This window comes from Trachemys scripta, chromosome 13 (assembly GCF_013100865.1).
Source record: "Trachemys scripta elegans isolate TJP31775 chromosome 13, CAS_Tse_1.0, whole genome shotgun sequence".
Lineage (NCBI taxonomy): Eukaryota > Metazoa > Chordata > Testudines > Emydidae > Trachemys > Trachemys scripta.
This window is the reverse complement of record NC_048310.1, coordinates 23,672,083-23,691,260: the sequence shown is the minus strand read 5'-3', so window position 1 is coordinate 23,691,260 and position 19,178 is coordinate 23,672,083. Positions and strand designations below refer to the sequence as shown.

At 38.3% G+C, this 19,178-nt stretch overlaps 1 protein-coding gene across 4 annotated transcripts in view; it reads left to right on the top strand.

The window, feature by feature from the left end:
• ZNF536 (zinc finger protein 536) overlaps positions 1-19,178 on the top strand; it is a 417,852-nt gene that overhangs the window by 55,810 nt on the left and 342,864 nt on the right. For all 4 annotated transcript variants that reach the window (XM_034788197.1, XM_034788198.1, XM_034788199.1 and 1 more), the window contains one exon: positions 4,556-4,637. The gene's annotated coding sequence lies outside the window, so the exon portion shown is untranslated. The remainder of the gene's footprint in view (positions 1-4,555; positions 4,638-19,178) is intronic.

The following is a 19,178-nucleotide window of genomic DNA, read 5'->3' as shown; positions in this document are numbered from 1 at the left end:
AAATTGTGCCCCAGTGGACTATTCTACGCAAAGGTTTTGTAAACTCGCACAGATCACAAGCAGGCCAAATACGGTGTAATTCCTGTGCTGAGCCCTCTGCCAGGTCATGCTAGCTGTCACCAGAAGGAGATAAGGGAGAGGCAATTTGTAGTATGCTGCATATATCTCAGTGAAATGAGGGGACTTTCTTGCACCGCAATAGAGGTTCAGGTTCACCTGGAAGAAAGGGCATTTGTTTTAGTGGTGGGAAGTTTATTTATTCCTTCCACAAACTCTCTGCCCTCCCTCTCCCCACCCCACAAATCAGTATTCACTTTTGGGACTCTCCAAGTACAAGTGAAGAGAGCATGTGGGATGAAAGGCCTGCCCCCATTGCAGGTCAAGTCAGCAGTTCACAGTGTAACCTGCTGTGTCAAGAGTTGAAATCATGCCCTGGCCCAAGAACTGTGGTGCCAGTTCTCAGGGTACAATCTTGGTTCTTAGAGAACAATAGAAAAACACTGAGATGAATGCCAAAATCCTGCTTTAGGGCCTGGTCTCCCTCTCCATTTGTGCATGTAACTCCCAGTGACATTAAAATGGGCCTTTAAGGCCCAGTATTTCCTAACCTGCAATTACAGTGTATGCAAAATTAACGCTGAACTCAATTGAAAGTTTTCCCATAGAAGGGTTGCTGGACTGGACTCTTAGTGTAGTTCAGTCTGTTCGCCTGCCTACATGTCTGTCTTTCTGGCCATGCATTTCTAACAGTCATAGCATCTGTAGCAGCTTTTGTGAGGCCATCAGGGAACAACTGATAGTGAGAAAAATTAGTTAAATGTGACATGTCATCTCCTCAAAAGGTCTGTTTACAGAGGGGCCAGTCCTTGTCCCGCTGAAATCAATGGGAGTTTTCCATTCATTTCAGTGGGACTAGGATGTGGTGCTGAGGCCCTGATGATTGAAATCCGCCATCTCTCCTCACTCAGGAAAAGCTCCCAGCGGTTCTGAGTAAATCTATACTTTAAGGGTCTATTCTCCCATTGTTGTGTGATAGTTTTCCGTACATAATTCTTATCACCTGCATAAATCCCTCCCTTCTCCCCTCCCCAGAGAAGACATCCCTCTCTCTGTTTAATGTGCGTGTGTGAGAGAGATTCCTTTTAACAGTAATGAGTTACATGTGCATGTTTAGGTGAAGAATAATTACATTTCATATGTCTCCACAGTACTCTTTACCGGGCTTTTTGTGAAGGCATCCCAGGTTTATTCTTCTTGCAGAGACGGGCTGTGTGCAGTAACTTTCATTGCTGCTCATGTGCATGGAGGGAACTGATTCTTTCACTGGGGAGGCCAAAGCTACTGCACCGGTATTTTGCTCCTGCAGGATCAATTGTTTGATAAATTGGTCTGCAGGGGTGCGCAATGCAAATTTTTTTTTAAAGTGGCCCAATTTGATATAAATGGAACTATCTTAATTTGTTTTCATGCTTGCAGCTTACCCCTTTAAAATATCTGCTTTACACAGTATCAAATATGTTAGAATAATATTAGCACAGGTAAGTAAAATATCTTTTTATAAGGTTTTAAATCATTTCTACTACCGCTTAATGTGCAAAGCTACAGATTTTCCCAATTTGTCCATGAGGTTACTTATCACAGATCTTAAATCATTTAAGGTTTTTAACCTGAGGGGTTCACTCGCAGTCATGAACTGGAAAGCAGATTGCAAGAGACATTGACATGCTGATCAATGACACGAAGCCTCCAAACAAATCAGTACAGGACTTTAAGAGATGAAGCCTTACTGTGTTCTGTCTGTCATCAGAATTTATAAAGCATCTTAGTGAAAGCCCCTTGAGAATCATTCTTGAGAATTTTGCAAGTCATGAGCGTGTTTGTAAAATCTGAATTTTTTTTAACACAAATAGCCTTGTAATAGTGTAGCAAAAATGTAGTCTACGATGTTGGCATAGGAACGCTAAGAACCCGTTTAGTGAGATAACATCTTTTCTAAAGCAACAGTTTATTATCGTCTTTGTTTCTAGTTCTCAGCATTCTTACTTTGAATGAGTTATAAGTAAACACTAAAAAGGTATATCTGAATTTAAGATATCAACTAAATAAATAAATGCCAAATGTCACCTCCGTTTAGACACTGTACAGTTGGAAATATTATATGATAAACGCTTTAATAGATACAGCTGTCCAGGAGTTTGCTCATGCTCTGTTTGTTTTCAAATAACTGGAGAAGGGTCAATATACCAGAATCACTTATATGAATTCTGAAAGGGGGTGGGGATATGTATAAATGTGACCTGGATCCAAACTGATCCTGATTTTGGTTTTAAGGAGGGACAAAATCTGACTGACCAGGCTTTGAAAACCCAAATTATTTATGAAAGGTTAAAATACTCTTCTGCCAGTGCTGTAGACTATAGGCCTGGTTTTACACCGTTTTGCACCAGGTATAGCCATTTATGCTTGCAAAAAATGGGACATCCAAATGAGAATGGTTTGCACCTTCTTTGCATTCACCGTGCACAGATGCATTATTATTTATTTGTATTGCAATAGCACCTATAGGGCAGGGCCCCATTGTGCTTGGCACTGCACAAGCACAAACAAGGGGACTGTCCCTGCCACCTTACAATCTAAGTATAAGACTATAGACAACTGATGAATAACACAAACAGCTGGGGGATCACAAGGAAACAATGAAATAATACCAATAAACATGAAAAACGGGGGTCGCCTCAAATCAGCTGTCCAGCTACTTTTGATTTTCTTTATGGGCAGCATGCAGAAGAGAACCTTAATGAATGACTTAGGGAGAACAATGAGGTGGCTTTGCAGATTTTTATGGGGAGTTCCTCCCATGCAAGAGGGGCAGCATAGCAGAACCACAAAGGTGCTTACTAGAAAACTTTTTAAATGGGCGCTCAAGACTGGCATAATTTACAGAACAATGGCCCGGGTCAATGGCTCAGTACTTTATAAAAAATGATAGGTAGGGCAGGGATAGACTTGTAAGGGCCTTAAAAGTGAAAACAAATAGTTTGTGTTTGCTGCAATGGAGAAGGGGAGCTGGTGATGTGGTCAAATTGATGATCTGGAAATAACCTTGCAGCAGCATTTTGAAATAGATATAAATGGGGCAAGAGGCTATTTGTCCTGGCCCCAGAGGGGGTTTAAATTACTGCAGAAGGTGTAAGTCAGTGAGAAAGTTGGGTCCCAAATCTTTAGTGTGTTGTTACAAGGCTATTTTATTAAAAAAAAAATCAGAATTTATGAGTTGTAAAATTGTTGTATCCTGGACCTTCAATATAAATAAGCACAATTATTATTTACCCTTCGAGGGAACAAAGGGCATAGTTCCGCAACCCTTTCTCATTTAATTGTTGAAAGATGTAGCCCAACTGCAGTAAAATGACCAAGAAATTATTTTTTTCTCTCAGAAGTTAAGGACATAGAAAATCATATAATATCAGGGTTGGAAGGGACCTCAGGAGGTCATCTAGTCCAACTCCCTGCTCAAGGAAGGACCAATCCCCAGACAGAATTTTTTTGCCACAGATCCCTGAATGGTCCCTCAAGGATTGAGCTCACAACCTTGGATTTAGCAGGCCAATGTTCAAACCACTCTGCAAACATCGACTATCAGCTGTAGACAATGGGATTCCTCGGAGAAGTAAGCGCTGTGCTTGGTAGCAAGAGTCTGCAAGAAGGGGCCCTAACGCTGTGATGACTGTACTGGGTTTTGAGAGCCTGTAGCCTGATGTATAAACTACTTAAGTTAGTATAGATAGAAGAGTGTATTGTTTGAGAATGATCTTTCATTTCATTTGTCAGGCATGCATGGGCATACACATGCGTACAATTCTCAGCTTTAAATTCTGTAGATTATAGCTTTAATATTGTGAACTTTATTTTGCTATAAGAGCTCCCTTTGTTTTTGTTTTTACTTTGTTACTAATGTAATGTCCCTAAATTCTCTACAGACAAATACCTTGGAAGTATTGTATCTTGGCTTTTACTTCTGGCTCTTATCTCTTTTAAGTGGGGTTTATTAGATGAGATCATCTCCAAAGGACTTATTTCTGTTATAAAATGGAATTAAAAAAGTAGAAACACAATTAGTAGTTGTTCTCTCTGACTCGGTTTGAGAGATTAGAGTATCAATGTCAAAGAGAATAACTGGGTTTCTAGAGTATGTCTGCAATGCAACTTTTGTTTTATCCTGTTTTGTCCTCTCTTGCTGCACTGTCTAGGGGATAGGATCAGAAGAATTTCATTCTGTTCCTCTGCATTGTCTTGAAGAGAGGTTTTCCCTCTCAGAACAATCCAGAGCTGAAAGCACTTTTCAGTTCCCAAAAATAAATGACCACCAAACGCTTGCATTATTGAGCCCTTAAAAAAAAAGTGTTAATCCTGTTAATACTCTCATCCTAAGTATTCTCTATACATTGTTACATTAGAACTACTTGGGGGTGGCATTGTAAAGTTTTAGTTTAAAAGACTTGTTTAAACATAGCGTTTTGATATTTTAAATTTCTCACATCTCTTGTTTTTACAGTTCCTGACCTTCAGTACCTATCCCTCGTCACTAGGAATTTCTCTCAGCCAAGGGAAAGATTCATTGGTTTGAGAGTTACCTGGTAAGGATCATTCATTATATTATTGCCTAACTTTTTCTCTGTTTATGAATGTGGTTTATGCAAAACAGCTTAGTTGCACCACCTTAATAAACTGCATTAAAATGACCTACCTGCATTAACAATTTACAATCTGGTTTTTGTAGCAAACTTGTGCATCTTCTTATCTCTCCACCAAAACATTTTAATTTATTCTTTCCGGGAAAAACTGCCTATAGTAGATTGATTACGAATAGATTTTTCAAGTAAAAATCTGCTTTGTAAAATCATGAAAGCTCATCTTACACAGCTGGTATGGAAATTTGTATTAGAAATAAATCATCATTTATTACTTTATCAGCAGATTGTTGATTTAAAAAAATCCATGAAACTCATGATTGGAGTTTGTTGTATTCAGTTTATCACTTATTTTGTTTTTTGAACAAGTTCTATTGAAGATCTCTCATGCATATTATTAAGGGCGCTTTTCTGTTCTGTATTACTATGCGAACAACACCTACTTAAATCAATGGGGTTTTTCCATAATAGGTTATAGACCTGATTTTCCTCTCAGCTGTATCGGTGCAGTTCAAAAGTAACTGCTATTAACCCTTTGGATTCACAATGGGATAAAAAACAGTGTGAAATCAGAATCAGGCCCCAGGGTCCTAAATTTGGAAGAAAAGTCTTGCTTTGTAATCTGTAATTTATTCTAGGAAGTATCCTATAACTAATTCTACAATTATTAACTGATTCTTAAATCCAAAATTCTGATGGCTTCCGGTTCAAAGTCGAATTCCTATTGTGTTACTTTCACATTACAATCATGGCGCCTGAATCTCCTCTCAATTATACACATGTGTAAATCAGCACTAACTCTATGTACTTCAGTGGAGTTACACTGATGTATAACTGGTGAGAGGAGATTCAGGCCCATCAAAGCTTTTGACCTTGCACACTCATGTGCAGGTGAGTAATTTTAGCTGTATGAATTGTCCCATTGAAGTTAATGGAACTACTTATGTGAGTAAAGTTAAGCACATACTTAAGTATTTCCAGGATTGGTGTCTGCATCTATAAAAGAAAAACAAATAAACAATAAAACTACACCAATGCGAGGATCTGAGCCACAGTTTTAAAATTTGATAAAGAATGCTGTGTCCTGTCCTACACGATTAACTCAGACAAAATTACACTGATTTAAATCTGGAGTAACTCCACTGACTTCAGTGGAGCTACTTTGGATTTACACTGTTGTAAAATAAAGATACAGTCTGGCTTATTGAGTTCACTGACTTCTATTGATGTCTATAAGATTTTTGCCAGAGTGAAAGAGTGGTGTAGGATTGGACCTTTGGTAACAAAAAAACTACCAGTCAAATGGCTAAATAGCTCAGCAAAGGCTGGCCTTGTTTTCTAATGGCTTCATCATTTGGAATCGAAATGAAACCATTTCAGAGATCAGTTATTTGTTGTAATTTTTAACTTAGAGAGAACAGAAGGGAAAATTAAAATTATAACACATCTTGTAATTTTGGGGTTCATTGTAACCTCTGATACTGCTGAGGAAGTTAAATATATTTACATAAATTCATATTCAGTTCTAATTAGCTAAACCTATCTTTCTCTTGACCATATTCCTTAGAGGTCATCACATAAACCATTTAAATTGATAGCAATATTATGCACCAAGAAATTAATTTTACATTGTATACAATTTTTATTGTGACTTTATCTTGTTTCAAAGTGCTTACTTTTTGATTTTGTGGATATTACTGACTGTGGATTACTTTTATTTTGGTTTTTACACAACAGTTATATTAGAAATTTGCTGTTTTATTCTTACCTTCTTAGTAAAAATCCTTTTATCACACAATGGGTAATTTATATCCATTACCAGCCCTTTCAATCCTTTTCAGTGGTGCTGTCAGTGCCTTTGGCACAGTAATGATTAATGTGATCTAATAATAGTGTGCCATTATATTACCTTAGTAAAACATGTACCAACATCCTATTCAGATCTACCAAATTCATAGCTTCCTATAATATTTTTGTTGAAAGACAGGATTACTATTTTTCAAAGCTGATTTTTTTCCCTTTAACATATTTAATGAAATTCACAATTCTTTGCCATGGTAATCTTTGTGCCTGTGTTTGGGCTTGATGGGTGAATTTTATATCATTCTGCATTATTATGATTTGTTAGGCAAACTGTTTGACATGTAAAGAAAGATACCAGTTACATTGTGTTGCTTTGTTAAAGGGCGCATTTTAAACATTCACCACCTTCTGGATATTTCCCTGGGTTTATAATAGGTGAGATCAGAGTTTGTAAGAATAAGCGTTTGGTCTGAAATGTTATTTTTCTTTCTACTCATTCTCACCCCAAACCACCAACCTAGCTCTCCTCACACTGCCCCACACACTATGGGAAGCAGGTTCCAATGTAACTCCCTGCCATTCTACCCAACAATATCAATTTTGCTACAATAACTTTATTCTGACCTTCTTTTTTTGGCAGATTCCTTGCCTCTTAGCAAAGAGTTACTCTGCAGATTAATCCCTGTGAGCTGGCAGTTGGAATCATGCAATGCTGTTCCTGGTTTTGGATTCAGCCATTATACATCCATGCATTTTTGACTCCAAAATCAGGTATTTCTGTTTGCCAGAAGCTGGGAGTGGGAGTCAGGGGATGGATCACTTGATGATTACATTTCAGTTCATTCCCTCTGGGGCACCTGGTATTGTCCACTGTCGGAAGATAGAATACTGGGCTAGATGGACCTTTGGTCTGACCCAGTATGGCTGTTCTTATGTTCTATTGCATGATCCCAGCCTCCAACTCTCAGATATGGACTGTGTACTCTCAGTCCAAGAAACTGTCAAAGCAGAGGGCAAAGTCAAATGCCAAAAAATGTTGGTGGGTTGCTGGGTGGAGTGGCTTGAAGTTATACTGGGACCTGTCTCTAAACTCTGGGTAGTTTGCAACTGCCCAACTGTTTGCAACTGTTTTTGAGTTAAACATTTTCTCTATCAGGGTGTCAAATCAAAATTATTTTCTGGTGTTACTTTTTTCTGAACATGTGATCCCTGTATGCTGGCTACAAGGTTCCTAGTCATAATGCTCTTTCTCATATAGGAGATAATCTTAGCACATCTATTTAAAACCCCTCATAATCGGGGAAAAAGCAACAGAGGGTCCTGTGGCACCTTTAAGACTAACGGAAGTATTGGGAGCATAAGCTTACTCCCAATACTTCCGTTAGTCTTAAAGGTGCCACAGGACCCTCTGTTGCTTTTTACAGATTCAGACTAACACGGCTACCCTTCTGATACTTGACATTCATAATCAGTGTGGTTTAAGAGTTTGGATAACATGCCATCTTTACAAAGCATCTTAAATCTTCATCACCCAAAGATATCATTATTGTAGACAGGGTGACATATACTTAACCAATTTCACAGTTAAATCTCAGTGGAACAGTATGTCCACATTTTAGCTCTACTTTGTGACATGGTGTTAAATGCATATGCTTTCACATTGTTTCACCACATCAATATAAATAATGAATGAGAAAAATATTTTAATCTTGTCAGTAGCAACAATGTCTAAAAACACCCAAAATACTTGTGCAGTTCTGTATGGATTCCTTCTTTGATTTAGGCTAAAAAGTACAGCTGTATATGATTTGAAATGTGCAATCAGCTTAAATGAGGAAAAATATTTTCAATACAAATATATAAACTGTGAAGCTTTACACATATTTTTAGTAAAAAAATTAGACTGTGATTGTTATATGTCACATAATAATATTACTTGCAGTATTTGTAATCATGTTATTCTCTGCTGCATTGAATGCAATTTTGTATCTTGATCATTTAAATCGAAGACATTCTCATCTGCTCTATAAAACTGATCTTTGGTGATATAATAGCAAGTCAGAAAAAAGAAAAAGCATGAAACTTTTGTCTTTGTATTTCAAGGGGTTCAAACAAGATAAAAAAAACTGCTTCCCCATTTTAAATAATGAAGTAAATGTTTAATGTACAGTGAAATCTGTCCTAGAGGCCAGCCAAAAATCAGTTGACTAGCAGAAATCGACTTAAAGCTCAAACAAAATTGTACTGGCCAGGCCACTGAATGCTGCTACCTAAAAGTTGTCGTATTTTCACTGGGTTAGAACAGTCAGGTTACATGTGCAGGTTACCTTGTATTGTACTGCTTAATTACTCATGAATCCTGAAGTTGTAGTGGTCATAGTGTCAAGTTCTAGGGTATGTCATAGTTTTCTTTTTCCAACAAAGAATTTAATTTTAAGTAGAATATTTCTCCATCAGTCCTTCTTGAACTTTCCTCAATAGTCTTGGTAGATTTTGCACTAGATAGTCCATGACCTAAAGCATTTTCAAATCTTCATCAATTTTTTCTCTGAAAATATTCTTGTTCCTTCCATTAAACTTCCCAGCATTTAGTCCAGCAGGAGGCTCTATGAAAAGTCCATGGGGCAGTCTGTGGGACAAATGCACCAGTCCATTAAGGAAGCTTTGTGCCAGTCTTCCTTTGAAAAGATGCCTCAAAAGCTCCAGCCAGTGAAGGCTTATTCTTCTTGAACAGGGGAATCCTGGGATCATGTAGAGCTACAGTAGTGGCTCCTGTGCCACTCTCCTCATGGCACAGGGGATTATGTCTGGTAGACAGAGCGGTGGGTAGCTAGGACTTTTCTGCACTCTAGCAATCCTATTGGCAGTTAGTGCAGTATACAGCAGCCTTTAGGCTGTTCTAATCTACACCAGGGGACTGGCCCATCACTCCACTGGCTAAGGATCAAGGGTCGCAAAAGTAACCTAAAGCCACCTTTGCCTATTCTCTGTTCTTGCACTGAGTGCAGCTTGGCTGGACTACACAATCTAGTCCTATCACTTTACTTAGAACTGTTGTCTACATAGAAATAGAGATGGACCAAGAGTGAAACCTTGAATTGAGCCCCTTTGTATTTCAGTGGAGAATAAGGTTTTGGATTCAAATCCTGGATAGCAGGTACAATCCATGTTGAGAATTTTTTTTTCCGTTTCACATTCTGATGTAACTGAAATCTTTGTGAAATATTCGCATAATGAATCTGGAGCCAAATTCATAGTCCTGATTTACCTCCGATCCCAGTTCCAAAGCCTAAAGCATAAACCAGATCCTGCTTTAAGTCTAAATACTGATTCCTCAACAGGCAAATTTTGGTAGGATAAACAAAAAGAGGTGATCTCAAAACGTGAAATGTACTGGGGCCTAATCCTTGAAAGAAAACACAAACAAGACTTTTTGTCTTTCTAAGACTACATTTATCTCATTTGATCAATGTTTATCTCACAGGACCAGTGAGGTCAATACCTAGACTTTAGAGTTTAGCTCTTGGGTTTTACTCCCAGCATTGCCACTAAATCACTGTGTGACTTTGAGCATGAAACATACATTTTCCCCCATCTATAAAATGGGGATAATACCACTTATCAGCCGCATAAGAGTCCTGCAATTTAACTGATGTTTGTGAAGTGCTTTGAGATCTGTATGAAACTGTGAAAGTGGTTTGCTTTAGAAGTGTAAAATTAATCATTTTTACTTTTTTCCTCAAAGTAAGGCTTGATTTGACTTTTGAGCCATTTTTCCAACTGGTTCTTGGGTAAGCCAGTTTGGTTCATCTGTTCCTAATAATTTGCATAAAAATATTGTTGGTATTGCTCTTCTGATAATCTGAACCTTTTTTTGTAGATCCCCTCTCTCTAAAGAAATGTACAATTTCAGAATGGGATGGAATTGGGCAGAAAATGCTGCTTTATTGCTCTATGCACAAATTCTCCTTGTTAGAGTGGAACATTTTCATGAGTTTACTGTTCACTGAAATTTAATGGTTCGTTTTTTGTTTTATTAAGTATGCCAATATCTTGCTGGTAAATTAGGCAAGACTGTTTTACTGTAACAATAGCTATTCATTAATCATTTATAATTACCACCCTTACCTTATCCAGTCATGGTAAGATCATCTACCAATGACCAACCCACATATTTCCTGTATATAGGAAATTCCTGTGTATTTCATATACCTATCTACAATCTGACAATGCAAATATTCTGTTCAAGTGGGCATATAAGTATAATATACTTTTTCCAATATCAATGCATAAGAAGGTAAAAAGGGAGGATAGGTGAAGGTATATAGCCTTTGGGTGCTGTGAAGAAGCAGAGTGGGGAAAGTGGTCTTTTCTTTCCCCCAGGGCTTTCACAAAGAGGAGCAGAAGCACATACAGCATTGCAGGCTACATCTTCACTCTGTCCTTGTTCCCCATCTTATCTTGGAAACATTCAGCCATACCCATCTTCAATCACATCAAAACCACCTCTTCATTTTTAGCTACCTAATGCACCCTCACATCTTCCTACACCTTAGCTACTTCACACATTAAGTTGGGGTTAACTGCCTAGCACTCACTTTCTTTTGATAGATCATGGAAACCGCAAACATGCTCTTATCTGCATTCAGTAGGCTCAAGGTAAGGTACCTCAGAAATAACATGCATTCTGATTTTTTTCCCCTTTTTAGCTTTCTTAGCCACTTATTGTACGCTGCTGGTGATCTCGTATTTCCACCACTCAAATTAATTTTAACCACTCTTTTAGATAAACAGATAAGCTGAACAAGCTTATTACTGTATGATAGAACAAACAAAGGGAAATGTTGCACACCTGCATGCGTACAGCCTTACCTATGAATAGCAGAGGGAAGCTAAGCTAGTCAACAATTCCTTCTTGACATTTGTTACAAAATACTATACTCTAGAGATTTTTAAATTACCTCCTTGAAGATAGCATGTGATGCCTACCGCAGGGGTACTTTATTCCCTCCTCATCCTCCCCTTTATCTCCCACTCCTGTTGCTAAAGGAGATCTATTTTGGCCTTGGACTTGTATTCTAAGTAGTGGTCTGATCTAACTCTTGTTGAAGACAATGCATCTTTATATTGACTCCTGTGGAGATTGGAGCCTGCCCTACAGCTCAAGTTCTTCTAGCAGCTACTACAACTGCTGTTCCTTTAAAAATATTTTAGAATAAAAACACTCCTCCAGTTTTTAACCCAGATTGCTAATACTGTACTGTTTCCACAATACACTTTCTATTTCTTCCAATATATAAGCTTTTTTTTTGTGTTAAAAATAAAATAAAGAATTTGGAGAAACAGCATTCTCCCATTCTGCCTAAGTTTACAGTTTTTCTGATATGAAATTCTGCTAAGAGATTGCCACACAATCCTGGCTTAAAACTAGAGCTGGTATGAAAAACAAATTCAAAACTGCCAATGTGACATCTGTCCACCTATAGACTACTTGCTGGGGATTTGGTGGTGGTTTTCTCTGGGGGTAGCCAACAATCCGCAGGGATAGTGCTGAATCAATAATCATCACCCTTTACTTTTCTCTCCCAAACTCTTGTATGACATTTTAAAAAATGAATATACTTGTGCAAAAATAGAGCACATATAATTCCTCTCTTAACAGTGATCTCAAACCCTGGTCTCAATTCACAGTATCCTCTATGCAAAACACCGCAGGAGTCCCCCCCTTCTCCCCCGGTGCATAACTGAAAAGTGCATAGCTGACCAAGTATGCCAAAGCTGTGGAAAGGCAGAAAATGACAAGGCTTGAATATATCCCAAGAAAACTAAACACACATTACAGCCCTGCTTTATATTTTAGAGTGCAAGATTTTACTTTTTCAATAACTACTGTATTTTGATAATAGGCATCAAGTGGTTGCTATGTGATACACAACAGTGTTTTTCATGAACTTTTGGCTGCTGAATAAGCCCAGCAAATATGGGTTGTTACCCTTTTAGTTTTCTGGGTCAATTCGTTTTGCACAAAGGAAAGAATGATAATTTGAGTTGTAGGCAGAGAATCTTTTCTACACATTGGGAAAAATGAAAGCTATTTTTATGTGATATTTTTTAAAAATAGTAATTCCTTATATAGTTACAGATAATTATCTTATTACTAAAAGCAACTAAGAAGCTTGTTGCAGAGTCCTGACCTCAAAATATTTTTGAATTGTAGCTGTGAACTCTGGGGAAAAGTGGGGCTTCTTAAATGTAATCAGTAAATAAAAATATTTTTGTGACTTAGTTGCCACCAAAGGAGGATGATCAGTGCCTTCCCTTACATCAGTCAGGCTGGTGTGGGGGCCAGTTACAGGATCAGATATTTGTGTCCTCTTATCTGCTACCTTTCCACTCTAAATGTTCAGCCCCTCTCCCTTCCTCTGGGTTGAAGAGAGGGCAAACATTATCTCTGTTATTTTGGTGGCTTACCTCTGGAGTGCAGCAGCTTATATGAATTTACACAGCAAGTCAAGGAGTTTCTCTTTAGCAATATAGGCTAATACAGTGAGGCTTTGGAAAGTGGGTAGATGAGCAAGAGAAGCCATCAGTGTAACATGTGTACAATTGTATGGTATTGACTCTGGCAGCTTCAAGGTGTGTATGCTGTGATTTCTGTCCTCTCTTGTGCCTTTGAATGTGATTGGCCATCAGGAGTTCAGCAGTGAGAGAGACTCCCTCTGATAGATGCCTTAAAAACACAAACAAGTCCTGTTTTCTTTTTCTGGTTTTTCACTACCTAAGAGAGGTTTCCCACACCCTCATCTACCACCACTAAGGAACAGCTCAATAGCAGTCTCTGGAAAGGCTCCATTTGATGCCCTCTTTCCTCAATCTCAGCTCAATCTTACTGAATTGTTTGCTGCAATGGCCAGTTGATGTAAATTGGTATAGTCCATTAAACTCAATAGGCCTACACAATTTTACAACAGCTGAAGATTTGGCCTCAAATTCCTTATTTTCTGTTTAGAAGATTTTTTCCCCTCAAACTTTTCCTCTTTTCCCACTTATGCAACAGTCCCTCTCAGCAGGAACAGTTTGTCTCTCTGTAGCTTGCTCAGTGCATTTCCTCCCAAAGTAAACAAGTGAACTAAATTAATGATGGATCTCAGGTTGTAATGTAACAACAGTCTAGGATGGACATTCTCTATTTCTCCCTCTCTTCTTTCAATCAGAGAAGCTTCTCCTCTTCAATCAATCTCAAATGTACCTAACAGTTCCTTTTGGTTAGACTCATAGTTACCACAGTTTGGAGATTTGACCTTGGTCCTTTTTCTTTCTGATACCAGACTCTATCTAAGTAAAAACTTGAAATCATGATGATACCAGCTGCTTCTTCAGAGAGAGGGAAAGTGTTTCTCCTGGCGGCTAATTTATCTGTTTTTCTCTTCTTGAGGAGCTCTCTAAAGAGCTCAATATTTGTGGTTGGGGTAATCTTTACTCACAAAGTTATATCAGACGCAAAGCCTCCAGTCTGCAATAAAGATTAGGGGTATTTTTTCTAGTTCAGTGGCCACCTCTTTGCCTGAAAAAGGGGACAAAAGGTTTGTATCTATGGAGGACTTGAGATGCTTTTTTTAATATTCACTTGGTTATATGAATTAATGACTGTGGGTCTGACTCTTGACCCTTAATGTAGTCACTGACCTTTGCTTTCCCGGTTTGGAAAATTATGTTGATATACCTTGCAAGAACATTTATATTGGCTCTTTCTTTTATTTTTGCTTTGTCTCACTGCCGAGATGGTGTTACTTAGAAGCTGTTTTTCTTGCTGATAACCAAGGCATATCTCTGTGACTTAGTCGCTCCCATGTCCCATGCCGCTTTAGATGGGCATTTTTGGGCATAATACAGTGCATATAGTAGAAGAAACGTTGTCCTCCATATGTCTCAGTTTTGCTGGTTCTCAGAGATTTCCAGTATGTAAATGGTGTTCTGGCCCTTTAAGAATAAAAGATTCCATAAGACCCCATTCCAGGTGTTGGAATGAATAAAGGCCCAGAAAATGGCCTGGTAGCAGAAGGGAAGAAGTGGTCCTGGATAATTGGGAGTTGTATGGGAGGGAAAACCCCCCATGCATCATTCCTTTTAAGGGCCTGCGAAGAGGAGCCATGGACTGTAGGGTGAGGCAGGGCTCCCCTCTCTTTCAGCTAATTGGGATGAGTTCTCTGGAGGAGGGCAGTATGGAGACCACATGCTCTTTCAGACCAGGAGAGACTCTGAAGGAGAAGAAAGCCAGGGCCAGAGGGCTAAGTTCCAGCCAGAAAGGATTGGGACCGGTGGCTTTGGGGGGAGCAGACTGACAGAGGAAGAGCCCTGGGTGTGGCAGAAGAACCAGAGCTAAGTATGAACTGTTGAATTAGGATTATGGACTTTATACTGGGGATTCATGGAGGAGTGTTTGGACTATTTTGTGATTAAGGACTCTGAGGACTGCGTGAACTCAGCCCTGGTAAGGGTGCTGTGAGCCACAGGGGGACTGTGTGGAGTGCTTCAGGGGCCAGCAAGAGGGGAGGATGCCTGCCAAAGGACCCCCGGCCATGAGGGTTAGTGACCACCCTGCTACACATTGGAAGAGAAGTAAATTAGGGGACAGGGGAAATAAAATGATGGCTCATGATAGGTTGCAGCCTGCCTGCCTGAGTTACTCATCATTCTGCACGGGTGTAACTGAGTCACAGTGAACTAATTATCAGGTAATAAATTCCTTTTTTGTTAATTAATTAATTTTTAATTATGCATTTACTCTCTTCTGTAATGCTAATTTTAAAAAGACTTTAAAATCATTAAAAAAAATCCTTGCATTAAGAAAAATATCCCCAAAATATTTTATACAAACATTTTACTAAATTATGTGCATATTGGGTAACGAGGTTTACTTTTACATTGTCCTTTTATCCATAACTTGCTATCCTTCATACAGTGGTGTTACGGGCATGCTGCTGTGGTGTCTTTAGGTGGCTTCTTTATAGAGTCTTACTGTATTGGCATTGATTTATGCATTTGTATTAGAGTAGTACCCAAAGGGATCAGAAGTGCAATGCAGTGGTGCTTAGCACTGTACACATAGCATGGCATGGACCCTGCCCTGAGGAGTTTACCATTCTAAGGTCCTGATCCTCCAGCCAGGCAGCCCCTGGAATTCCGTGGGGCTTGGGTGCACAGGTCTGCCAGCCGGGTTCAGGGTGCTGGATTGGGGCTTCATTTAAGACAAGATGCAGTAAGTGAGTGTGACCAGCAATAGGTGTGAGAGGGGAGGGAGCGCGGGTAAGGGTAACTGCAATAAATTCTTGTAGTTAGGCTAACAATTGGCCAGACAAAGCCAATTGACAAAGCTCATCGAATTGCCGTTTTGGATTATACCAGTGGGCCATCTAGTACAGTATCCAGTCGTTGAAAGTGGCCAGGAGAAGCTGATTCAGAGGAAGGTTCAGAAAACCCTGCAGTTAGCAATTATGGGATAATCTTTGCCCAAGGAAAAATTCCTTCCAATCCCCAGTAGTTAGAGGCTGGTTACACACCCAGTGTGCATACCTAGATGGCTCCAAATCAAGTAAAAGAGCTGGGGAGGATTTCATTTTCCTTTTGCTTTGAAATACATAAAGATCAGCTTTATTTAACCAATAGAAGACTCAAGGATTTGATGCCTGGATGAAAACTTATAATCAGTGGAATAGTACTTTGGCTTAATCAGTTCTCATCAGAAACTTGTTTGACCTATAGACCACCTTCCTTCTTCTAAGCTTAGATGTCTCTGTTATAAAACTTCTCAAGATTCTACAATGGCAACATTTAATGTGTTTTTTTTTTAATACAGGTGCATCTTGTAGGGCAAGAGAGAAACCTTTCTCCTTGTACACAGTACACATATGATTTATCAAACATATTGTATTACTCTGTCTTTACAGTAAAACATACTATGGATTGGAATGGTTATCTGTGGAGGATTAGAAACTGATATTCCATTTTATGTTCGAGAAGAGGATTACTATACAGATAATGTACTTTTAGTGAAGTATTTCAGTTTTAAGGACAGCAAAAACAACCAACCTTAGATGTAAAAGGAAAAGGATCTGGTAATGAACAATATCATTCAATTGACCTTTTGTATAGTAATCCAAAGATAGCATCAATAATATACCATTTTATATTTATTGAACAATAATTTTTTTCAGTCATCTGGAATGATCATTTGATTAAAAAAATTATCCACTGTAAATGCTGAATACCTGGAAGTTCACAAATTTTATCACATTTGATTGGCAGCATTAAATGCCAACATCTCATTTAAATAAGGAACATCTGTACATTATTATTTTGGGATTTTTCATCTGTTGATTTAGAAATCTGAGGCTTTTATGAGCCTTTGCATGCAGATTTGTGTGTTACCTACATACATGATTTGTCAATAACAAAGAAATAGTCATAAAAATACTGTCTGGTGGTTTTGTGATTAAGGCAACAAATACATTGTATATGCAAAGGGATGTAATGTGCATTGCATTTGATTTTAGGTGTGGCAGTAGCAGCTTGATTTCATAACAGTGGGAATAACATGACAGTTCAAAAGCACAGAGAGAAGATTATGATTTTTATACATAGCAATGTAAATTTTTAAAATAACAATGTAATTTTTTTACATTCCTTACTGTATCTCAGGATAATCCAATTTAGAACAATTTATTCTGAAGAGGTATGATAAAAATAGAAGTTATATCATTATTGAGAATGGGATAATACATTATTTTTTATGAGTGAGTTACGAAGATGTACAACTCAGTTGGGACTTAGGATAAACATAATATTCCTTAATTAATCTATTATGCTATGGTACATACGTGCCATTTTTATACTTTAAAAATGAAAAATGTTTTAAAAAAGGAAATTGCTCCTTTTTATACTAAAAAGCTTTTTTTTCCTAAAATCATAAAAATGTATAATTGAATTCACCAAATAGTATTAATGAATTAAGCATGTAAATTGAACACAGAGTTTTAAAATAGAGGGTCATCATCTTCTGGCAATCAGTTATGAACATATTCTTTAGCCCAAATATATCAGTACTTATGGATGCAATTCATCCAGGTGTGGGGGCTAGCAAAAGGCCCTAAGTAAGGGCTGCATGGGAATCAGTGGTTGAGCAGCAATGTAGGAGCGCCTGTGGAGCCCCTACATGTCTCAGAAAAAGTTGCCATTCTGGCACCCCAAAATGCAATGCTGCGGGCAGGTCAGGCATGGAGTCTTTTGCACCAATTTATGCAGGTCTGGAACAGGTATTTTCTGTGGCACATTGGATGGACTGAGAGATAACACTATGTGTTATTTAGCCAGGGAGCCCCGCAACTGCCTCTGTGCCACATTTAAGTGGAACGGAGGGCTTGGTGCTGGACCCCCACATCTAGAGTGGGAGGCAGAGCTGCAGATTCACTTTTACATTAAATCATTTGCTCCAGGACTCTGTGCAATTTGTTCCACTTTGGCTCTGGATATGGGTAAATAACGCATTCAAAAATGCCCTGCACTCTATCTGCATAAAATCAGAGCTCTCAGGCTTTATGCATACAGGAATGGGCGTCACCCTTGTAATAATAATATTTTGTATTTATGGTGGAGGATCTGCAAGATCTTTCATTTGTTAATGAATTAAACCACACAACACTCCTCTTAGCTAGGTAGGTATTATTACTCCCATTTTTTAGAGAAGGTTATGTGGGAAGTCTAGGCAGAGCTGGGAACAGAACCCAGATCTCCTGAACCTCTGACTTATCCACAAGACGAGTCTCCCCACAAAATAGACATTTGATTCTGTAAGTGGGGAACCCATTTTTCAAATGTAAGCACCTTAACATGATATTCAAATCCCACATTTAGATGCTGAAAAAACTATTTAGAGCCTTTTGAAATACTGTATATAGGAGTCTCCCAATATCAGGCCCATAAATGTGATATATTTTATATGCCCACAGGAGAGTTGGATATTTGAGGCATCTGTTTGAAAACTGGGCTCTGAATGTATTATGATATGATTTTATATTTAGGGTATCTCTCATTAAAGTTTGTAAATTTGATAGCCACTAACAGGATCTAGTGCTTGCTATAATACATTAAAATAAGAGTACACCTAAGACGATATAAAGCCAAATGTCATTAATAAAAAGAGAATCAAATTAGAGACCTTTATTTTGTATTAAAGAGGCATTAAATGCAATACAAATCTGCAAAATACAAAGAAATTTACTTTTCTGCTGCCTCAGCATCAAGAGACTAGCATTCCTTTTCTCCATGTATCTGTGTCACCAGGTTATTTCTTCTGTTTAGTCATATAACAGAATGTGTTGAGGCATATTATCTTCAACTTGTGTAGCAGTCTACAAATACTGATTGCTGTTTGAGCTTGTTATGGAAAAGTATTGCCCTGTGGATTGAGAAAATGACCAACAGTGGACTATAATCTTTGAAGCTGAGAGTAAAATTGCCAACTAGAGGTCATTTTTCAAACCAAGGGGCAATAGTTTGCTACTATAAACTGAATATTGCAGTCAGTATATGTTTTATTAAACCATTTAAGAAACTTGGGAGCCGTTTCATTTAAACTTCCTGCTTGATGTGGCTCAGAGAACAGGCCCAGGGCAGCTCGCAAAAGAG